The sequence below is a fragment of the Saccostrea cucullata genome, unplaced genomic scaffold (assembly GCF_032062105.1).
Source record: "Saccostrea cucullata isolate Sc308-1 unplaced genomic scaffold, CSIRO_AGI_Scuc_v1 ctg2305, whole genome shotgun sequence".
Taxonomy (NCBI): domain Eukaryota; kingdom Metazoa; phylum Mollusca; class Bivalvia; order Ostreida; family Ostreidae; genus Saccostrea; species Saccostrea cuccullata.
The window spans coordinates 253,005-263,427 of NW_026929684.1; the positions used below are offsets into that span (position 1 = coordinate 253,005).

A 10,423-nucleotide genomic window follows, 5' to 3' on the forward strand; every position below is an offset into this window, starting at 1 on the left:
CTCTAGACACTTATTCATGATTTTACCGGATAACTCTCGTTCATACAAATTCCTAAACTAGGCAGGCTATTGACAATCAGTTTGATGAAACAAGGATATTACTTAACGATCTTGTTTAAAATCTGCAACAGTTCGCAAATTCTATAATGGTCGATGCAAAGATTCCTGTTTCCTTCCAATTTGTATTGTTTCATTAGACGTTTAAGTTATAGATTGCTGTTTGGTATCCCCATACATACCATACTCATATTAAGTCAGGACACTGACACATGCTAGTCATTTTCTGGGCTTCTGTGATAGTGCTGTAAGTCTAAAATATAGTATACAATAATTAAATTTTTAAATCAATATGAACCCGGCAATAAAGTGGAATTTCTTGTCACATAGAGGACATGATGGTTGTTAATTTTTTTTATTTGGGGGGGGGGGGGGGGGGGGGTCATGACACGCTTGCACATATCATTTTTTATTAATCACTGTTGGATACTGGCATATAACAATTAATTTTGATAAAACATATTTCATTGTTATTCATTTAAAAAAAAACAAAAAGAAAAATCCTTTGTTTTGTCAGCGGATGTCATTCAAACTTATGAGTATATATCACTAATGGAGTATACTTAGAATGATATATATACATGTACATGTATATTATACAAGCATTATATTAAGTGGTATAACTACTTCTAGATTATAACTTTATATTTCTATATGGATCCAATGAAACACTGAGGAAAAAACAATGAGGAAAAATGGTAAGATTTTGTCAATATTTTCAAAATAAATATAATTTTCTGGAGTTAAAAATTTAGAAAGCAATAAAATCATTTGAAAGTAATGACATGTGTCTGAATTTTAACCGAGTGGTTATAATTAGCTTATCTATTAAGAAAATGAAATAAAAAGTGGGGGTCTGTGATGTTATTTTTAAGATGAAACATATGGAGATAACGAACACTATTCAAGATCAAAAGTCCCTAAAACACTACAAAATAGGGGCAGAGCAAACACGGATCTCCAAAACATCAAAGGTGGGATCAGGTGCCATGGAGAAGCTCTTCTGCCGACCGGTCACACCCTCCGTGTGCTCCTTGTCATGATCGGAAAATAACGGGAAAATCCGTAGTCAATTCAGTGTATAAATAATGGACTAACAATTAGTATGAAAATCGTCAGTCAGCATTTGACTCAATGATAAATTGTATTTGCTGACAAGTTCATTGTATCGACCGTAGTTCAAACTAAATAGTGCTAATTTTCAGCTTAAACTGGGCCAATTTTTTTTTTCAAGGATTTTCATGAGTTATTTGATATATTTGCCAAATATGATGATAGAATACATGAGAGTTAATCTCATATATAATTTAGGACCAGCATAGAACTTTTCACTGCACAACATTGTTCTGTTTGCAGCCTGAATCTAAAAAAGAAATCCAAACTTAACAATGCTGAATACTTCGAAAGAGGACAAATTGATCTTTTTCTTTAAAAAACAACCTCCCGCCACGAAAAATAGTCCCTCCCTAAATGTTTTCTTTATGGAATTTAACCATGGGGTCTTATTCAATTAACATTATAAAATCCAAATTTATTGCAAGAACTTAAATATTATGTAGAATTCTTTAAATAGATGCCAAGACGAAACTCTGCTGAAACGCTGAGGAGCGAAGTTTGCTAAATAAGATTATTTTAAAAAATGTTTGAATTTAATATACCCAACTATTCATTTTATCAGATGATAAAATGTTTAGATGTTTACCCAATATTGTCCTTCTTGTTTTAAAAGACTGTTTAAGGTAGTCCGATCCTCAGGTTTATCAAATTAGCAGTTAAGTAATCAAAAATACCCATGAAAGTATCTCTGAATAAACAAAGTTATGTAAATTTATCCACAGTATTTCTTTAAATTAAAGATTAAAGTTAATATTATTATTTAGGGAAAATTGTCAAATCTGCAATATTTTTGCAGAAAAAGTGAATAGGAATATCAGCTATGCATTTTCTAATTGCAAATTGATCAACAATATAATTTGGGTTAAAATACGGTAGGTATCCAGGCATTCAGAGAAATTGTCATAATTTTTACACTTATTTGGTATTTTTTGTCTTCTGATTTCCGTCATGTATTCTATAATACGTAGTGTAAAAGGCTTTTGCTATCATGGCAAGACACCACAAATCACTTCTTATTTCATATCATGCTAATATTCACTGGTATCTAAGGCTGGATTCTAGAAAATTTCTAAAACTGTATTTTTTTTCCTTTTATAGGGAACAAATGTCAACTTTTATAAGAACTTTTCCAAGACTTCCAAAAACCTTTAATCTTATAAAGATGAATATAATGAAAATTGTTGCATAAAAAAGATTTATTTTCAAGCTTCATTTTGATGCATTTCAAATTAAATATGAATTTTTGGAATTATCCTCCCTGGCTGAGGATCGGATATTCTTAAGATATAGAAGGCTGTAAGATGTAAGGATTTTTTTTATTTACATAAATAACGAGTGGAATTTAATCCGGATTCTCTTCATTATGTTTTAGGAAAAGAAATGTTTTTATGCATTTCACTATACATTGTTTCTATATAGTCCTTTAATCTTAAAGTTTTGGAGAAAAAAGCTTTTTTTGCATTATATTTACGGTGTTATTTTTTTCTTCATGATAAGACAAAGAATTAATATTTTGAAAAAGTAAGCCCCGAGTATGTTCTTTTCTATTTAAAGCTAATTCTTAATTTGCAGACAAAAGTCATTGTCGGGATTTTTAAAATCAAAATTGAATGATATTTTTAAAATCATTGTAAGACCTTAATTTTACACCAATATATAATGTCAATGACAAAGTTATTTGCATTTCAATAAAAAATATAATGAAAATACATTGATATAGATAGTTGCTTTGATTTGATACAGTTGTTGGACAATTGGTAGTATTATCTGCCCTGTGCTATCCTGTTGCCACCTTTTCCAAATTGTAAGCATTAATTTTACATTTGTTAATGTACACATATATCTTTGCAAAATAAAAATTAAATGCATGACGCTTCAATAACATTTTGAATTTGTGTAAATATGACAAACTTTTATATTTTGAGAAAATAACATGGTTAGGATCCAACGATATATATTATATTTCAGACAGTGTATTGAAAGAGCCACAGATTTTTACAAAGTTATTACTGACACCACAACATGTTTATCCAGCTTTGAAAGTAAATAAGCATTTTATAGCCTAAACTACTTAGTATATACATGTGGAAGTTCAATTGTTTGTTAGATTTTTCTAGGTATTTCAGAAGAAATTTATCATACAAGATATAACAAATCAAAATGTTTAAGCAATGTTCTTACATCTTTCAGAAAGCCTATCTTTAAGAAATATCACAGAATGTTCCAAAGACTGTGTTGTAAAAGAAACATCGAGGGAGGATAACTATATGAGAATACACATCAAATACGACACTGATATCATTTTAAAGCTAGAAAGCAAGAAAAATCCTGACTGCGGATACAGTTCTAAAAACATGTATATCGAATGCACCATAAATAAAAGAAAACAGGGTAAATCTATTGAATCCATTATTTACTTTGATGTCTAAAGACAAATTTTTTTTATGCATTTACAAAGTTTCCTTTTTCTGGTTTTGTTGGTTTTGCATATGTTTGATTGTTTATTTGATTGTCTAGATTATACTTTTTTTTTATTTCTTATTTTTTTTTTTCCAGAATGGTTAGAAACATGTATAACTGGTAAATGTATCAACAGTCTGAACAAAAGAACCATTAATTCAAAGCAAGTAAATGGTGAGTTAAAAAAAACATCTTTTTTTATTTTAGCTGTAAGTATGCCTAAATCATGTACGTAGCTATATAAAATTAAATATATATATATATATATATATATATATATATATATATATATATATATATATATATATATATATATATATATATATATATTAAATATAAATTATACATATTTTAAATATAAATTATACATATTTTATTTTCATTTTCTGATACATGTTTCTATAAAAACTTAAATTACATATTTATATATAATTTTTCAAGAAACAGATATCGTTACTGAAGCCTTTCAAACCCTTTCAGATGCCGATCGTCCCTTATCAGACCCACTCTTCTTTTCTGCTGTGATTTCAGGATCTATTATTCTCAGTGCCGTCATTACAGGAATGGGGTGCTTACTGTTCATGACAAGAAAAAGAAAGACATGTATCTCTAAATAATGTTCTCCAATATTATGCATTATATGATGATCATGGATCAATCAACCATCTTTGATTCAAATTCAATCAAAGTCCAGTGTGTAGCATTGAGCATGTGGCCTATATTGTATCTTGGGAGAGTTTTTCTACAAAGGTTAAATAAATGCGATTCTCTTTTGAGATAGAATTTTTTAGTATGAAAGGACGGCATTTTTTTTATTTTTTTCAGCTGTATTAGTCAAAGTATCTTAACAACATTCTTGACATTTTCTTTCCTAGAAATACTGTATTTTCAATACATTATCTTGGTATTTTTTTTACAAATAGTTTTTTTTTTAGTTTTCTAAAAATACAATTTCTTGAAATCTTATACAACTTTTTAAAATCGCTTTGTCTTGAATTGTAAATCATCATAAGAGTTAAATGTAAATACTTCAAGTCATTAAGAATGCGGATACAGTCACTTCGATGTATTACAATCTATATTTTTATACACAATGGAAGTCATGTGACAAGTTATAATTATTAGGTATTTAATTTAATATGTTATCAACTATGGCATCTATCCAATTTTCTATTTTCTTTCGTATATTAGCAAACCGGTTGGGGAATAAAACTAGTTAAGAAATACGTTGACAAAAGTTGGACTATCACTTTTGATTTTCAGATATACATTAAGAACTATAAATATTTAATATTTGATACTATTTTTTAAAACTGTACGTACGTTGTGTATATAAAAAACTTCATTCAGTGTCATTTTTCTAATACGCGACCATTGTCGCTTCTAATAAGTGTTGAGTATAATGAATTGAAAATCAAGGGGATCGGAATTTTCTGAAAAAAAAGAATTTATCAAATGTCGAAATTATATTTGTATTTTTAGCATGAATTGTTATTAATGTCTTTAAAACTTCCGAAACTCAGTGGCAGCAATTGTTTAACCACAAACCATGGCTAGAAGGCAGCATTAACCAAAACAGTGTTTATAAAACGAAAATTGAGAAATAATTTTTATCTTAAAATTACACCTCCCTCCCATATCAACAATGTTTATTATGGGAGTCATGGACGTTTTGTTTTGATACTTTTATTTGTCTAGTTTGTTTTTTCTTGCCATTTTTATTATTATTGTTCTCATTAAAGTATTTGTCTTTTGATAAGTCTATTCAAATCCATTGTCATGAGTCTTTGATGAAGTATAGCTCATTTGAACTATTTTATTTGGCGTAGTCTAACCATTTATTTCGTGTGCGGTTTGCAAAGTTTTGTCTGATGTTATTGATTTTAATTGTGCTGTGTTTCAAGTGTTTGATACATGTATGTCTGATTTTTATTATTGTATCTTTGAATTTGTAATTCATTTACATGAATGTACGAGGGGCGTTAGAAAAGTTCGAGGACAAGTTCTATTGTGAGCGCGCTATTTCCACGAAACTGGTCAAACTTTCCAGATAAAATCTTAAGCTCTTTTCCAATAAATATACAAGAATTGGGTGCTCTCCGGTGATTATTGAAATATATACAGCTTTTTTATTTTGAAAAAACTTGCTTCACGGAGCATGCTACATTTTGGCACGTTTACATTATAAAGACTCTTTCTTAAAATCAAAAATTGCACAATTGTAGCGCAAAGAGATTTATGATATTTTACCTGCCGCTAAAGTATGCATGAAACGTCACTGGGAGAAGTTTTGAACTAAATTGGACGGTATATGACTGTTTTATAGCCGTTTAAGATTGATCGACGCGTAAAAACAAAGCCAAAAATCGGAACGTCATTGAGCGTCATGAAGCACTGCAGTACGTAAAAATTATGTGTGCGGACAGGGAAATGTCTAAAAAGAGATTAAAATGTTCACGATTCCGCCGGGAATTTCCTACACATACAAAGGACAAGTTTTCAAATGGTTGTAGCTTCATAAGAATGGAAGGATTAACATTTTGAATGATTAACTGCGGTGACACTTCAATACCCCCTTTTTGCATGGACGTTGCTCTGCGCCTATATGGTTTTGCATAGTTTCAATACCTGATCGATTAACTGCATAGACTTTTTAAAGATCTCAATAATATCCAAATCAATACAAAAGACATTATAGTAGAAAAGTAACATGTTGATCTAGATATTCAATTTTAAAGTAGAAAAAAGATAAGAAAAATCTGAAGAAATGAAAGATTTTTTGAACTGCGACAAAGCTTAACGGGTTGAAATCTGGTTGTTACGTCGCCTTACGTCAAGTGATTGCTCCGTGAATCCCATGACCTCATAATAAAAATCGTTGTAGATTTTCAAGATTTCATTATTTGGACTTAATTTTTTACATACCAATAAACAAAATGTAGGAATTTATTCAGACATAGGTCATACTTCACAGTACACAATAGATTTTCCGTAATTCAATGTGTCCGCGAACTTTTCTAACAACCCTCGTATGATGATAATAAACTTTATTGTGCAAATTTTTGAGTTTATGATTCAGTACATGTCTGATTTCAATGATTTTCATCGTGCTAAATCTTAGGTTTTTTTATTCTGATCATTTTGAATGTAATTATGTTTTGATATCTGATTTTAATGACACGTATTGTTATTATTAAAAGATCAAAACATACATGTCTTATTTTAAACGCACTTGTTGCTCTACCTGTAATGTATTCAACAATTAAAATGCGTTTTCAATAATAATTTCTAATTGATACTTTTATGCTATTATAGTAGGGATGTCAACGAATATTCGAATATTCATTCGATGAGTTGATATTCGAATATAAATTTATGATTCGAATATTCCTTTTTAAGTATACAAGCATTAAAAAGAGAGAAAACCCTGGCAAGTTTTATTAGAAATTGAATAAAGTTCGTACAAAATTTTTAAAAAACCCACTCCTCTTGGATCACCTTAAAGGTGTGAAGAGTATATCTATTAGAGTAATTTATGTATTTGTTCACTTAATTAGTAGTATAATAGTTTCCAGTACTTACAATCAGCTTGTATTGTTGTAAGGACATAGTTTTACAGTAAACACACGGACCCCTTGTTTATGTAAAAATCATTAAAAATCATTATCAGGAAATCATAATTAGCGAAAAGTAATTGCTTTTAATATTTCACCGTTAGATAATTGTTCTGCTTGGTATAAATTTGTAGGAATTATCAGTGTAGACTTTAGTAAGACGATCAATAATTAATCTGGAACATACTAAAGAATCTTTTGAATTTTCTAACAATCATTACATTTGGGATGTATACTATTCAATATTTCTTTTAAAAAATATAATTGCAGTGTATTTACCGAACTCCACATGAGTTTTTATTCCAAATAATGGCATAAACTCTACACTACTTGACAGGAGAGTGAAGATATATATTTAATAATGCAAGATGTATTTATTTTATCGAATATTCGAATATATTCGAATACTCCTATCGAATATTCGAATATCAATTATTGACAACTTTGACATCCCTATATTGTAGGCAAGAATAAATCCATCTCTTACCTTCGATTTTTAGGGACGATTGGTCCTACATGTACATGCATGCTTCATATTGTTTTTCCATATTGTTCGTTTTTATATGTAGTATACAAGCACATAAAAAGTTGATCGTCATTTTGCTAAAAGAATGTACATTTTTTTTTTTATTCTAGCTTACATGTATATATGTTAATATATTGAAAATCAAAAGGACCAAAAGCATTCTGAAGAAAAGAGTGGAAAAATAAAAAATCACATTGTATATATATTATCAATACCAATCAAAACAAATAGCTTGCTTTTGGGAGACGATTAATAAATGGTTGAATCGACAAAATATTAACCCCCCTTCCCGTAATTGGGGGATATTAATTTTGGTCTGTATGTCTAGCTGTCTGTCTACCTCGCTTTCGTTTCCACGTTAAACTTTGTTTTATATAAATTATTCGTAGTATGAGGAAACATAGCATTTTAGTAAATAAAAGAATATTAGATAAATTAAATTTTTTCTATATAAAAAAAAAACTTTTCAGAGCATACTTTTACTGATAATGGATCGATGTTCAACCAAATAAGTGAATAAATTAAGTGGAATAAGTGAGTATAAATAGGTGAATATAAGAGTAAATATTTCTATTATAGTTAAAGTTGAGTTACTTAGCTATACCAGTTTATAAAATCGGTTTACGTGTATGAATGCAATCTGTCTTTTTTCCCACTTGAAAATCTTTCTCTAGTCAAGATACAAAAAATAAGTACATATACTTAAAGAATGCGTTTTTTTTTTTAAAGAAAGACGGAAGGACGTGTACTTTCTTTTCTAAATTGTAATATTGTTGACGAAAGTGCTCTTAAACCTAGAGTGTTTTACTTCAGGGATTATAATTATTATAAGTTATTTCAAGCTTTCATTGACTTGCTATCATAGCAGTATATAAAGTCTCTCTATATTGGATTAATACTTATACCCTTACTAGTAATTGTCTAGCACACGATATATACAGCTGTTTGTCTTGCAAACAATACCTTTCTAATCATACCCCTTCATTGAGGAGTTAGAAAAGTGATTCGGTATATTTTCCCCCTATTTCAAGTCATTCAAGAGAATGATATACTGGTATTTTATATATTATATTATATTTTCAATATTAAGCTATACAGTAAGCCTGAGTATCCTTTGTCCTTGGATGAGTGACCAACATATGTTACAACTGCATTAATTGGGAAAAAGAAATGAAGGAGATATTTGTACCCACTTATAAATCTGTTCCTCGGCATTTCGTGGGCCGTTATAACGACCTTGTTAGTAAAGAAAACCTATCATTATATAGGTCGTATTTTGGCTGTATTGTTTCAGATCTATTGTTAGGCCATTGTACTACGTTATTTACTACGTCTTCCTGATCAATAAATCGGTCAACAGGGGATGCTCACTCCTCCTACGTACCTGTTCCCACCTCAGGAATTGCGAAAGGTCAGTTTTTGTTACATTTATAGATCTTTTTGAGATGGACCACTGTCATAACCATCTTTTATTGAGTATTATATACACAGTTATTCAGTATAAATTGAACTGAACATTGTAGCATTTCAAGAACTTGTCTTACGAAGTCATTGTTAAGGACAGATGATACTAGTACAATTTTTTTTCTTTGGAGGAGATTAAATATCATGTCACAGTTCTAGTTTTAGAAAAGAGGATATACTCGTAATTCTCTGAATTTTTTTACTCTCCAAGGACTTTGAGAATGAAATACCTTCTATAATTCCCCCGGGAAAAGCAAAACGGTAAAAATTCACAAAAATCAAATAGTCTGATTTTAACATTTTGCTTTTCCGCATAAAATTCATCTAACCTGATATATTATTAAAGTTTATATTACACTTTTAGCACCAAACTAGCACATTTATTATATTCTGAAATTTGTTTTCATCTGTAAACCTTTACTAAGTGTGGTTTATCCGTATTTGTAATTTTATTCAAGTATTAACAAATATTTTTCAAGGGTTCATTTCTTTTATGCAAGAAAATACAACGGTTTTTTGACTAAATGTAATACCAGTTAACTAAATGTGCTCCTTTAGTATCATTTTCGAAGAAAACAAGAGGGAAAAAGGTGAAGATTAAACTATTTTACCATGATTATTCTAGCTGTGTTTTTTTTAAGGGGGTGAGATATGGTAGGTATTGAATTCTACAAGTCTAAAAAGAAAAAAAAAACAAAAGAAGTGTCTGCTTTTTCTTAACCAGTGACGTGATATTAAATCTCCTCCAAAGAAAAAAAGTTTCTGTATCATCCTTACTTAACTAATACTAATACACTTCATAAAAGAGTGTCAAAACAAGTAAATTGGATTTGAGAGGAGAAAAAAATATTATATAAAACTTAATGATTTAGAAACCGGATTTTATTTAAAAGCCCTTTAGTATTACTGACTTGGTTTTCTATAAACGTATAGACTCGAGGAAAAAATCACAAGATAACTTCTTTAGCTGAAAAAAAAAATCACTTGAATATCAACAATAGATCTACTCAATACATGTAAAATTCAGAAAACTAAAACTGAAGTCTTATGAAATACGTCCAGTTTGACGGGTCTACTGTAGCTAGTACGGTCCCATTTAGCAAAATTTAGTCAATCTTACATGTATGTACATGAAATTCTACAGTAATTTTTTTTTTTACTTTGTCATGCACCCATTTATTAGTTA

At 29.4% G+C, this 10,423-nt stretch overlaps 1 long non-coding RNA gene across 1 annotated transcript; it reads left to right on the forward strand.

The window, feature by feature from the left end:
* The first annotated feature begins 2,843 nt into the window (after positions 1-2,843).
* Positions 2,844-5,468, forward strand: LOC134281816 (uncharacterized). Its single transcript, XR_009995177.1, has 5 exons — positions 2,844-2,977; positions 3,142-3,215; positions 3,364-3,564; positions 3,730-3,807; positions 4,114-5,468. It is a non-coding gene; the product is annotated as an uncharacterized LOC134281816 (long non-coding RNA).
* The last annotated feature ends 4,955 nt before the right edge of the window (positions 5,469-10,423 follow it).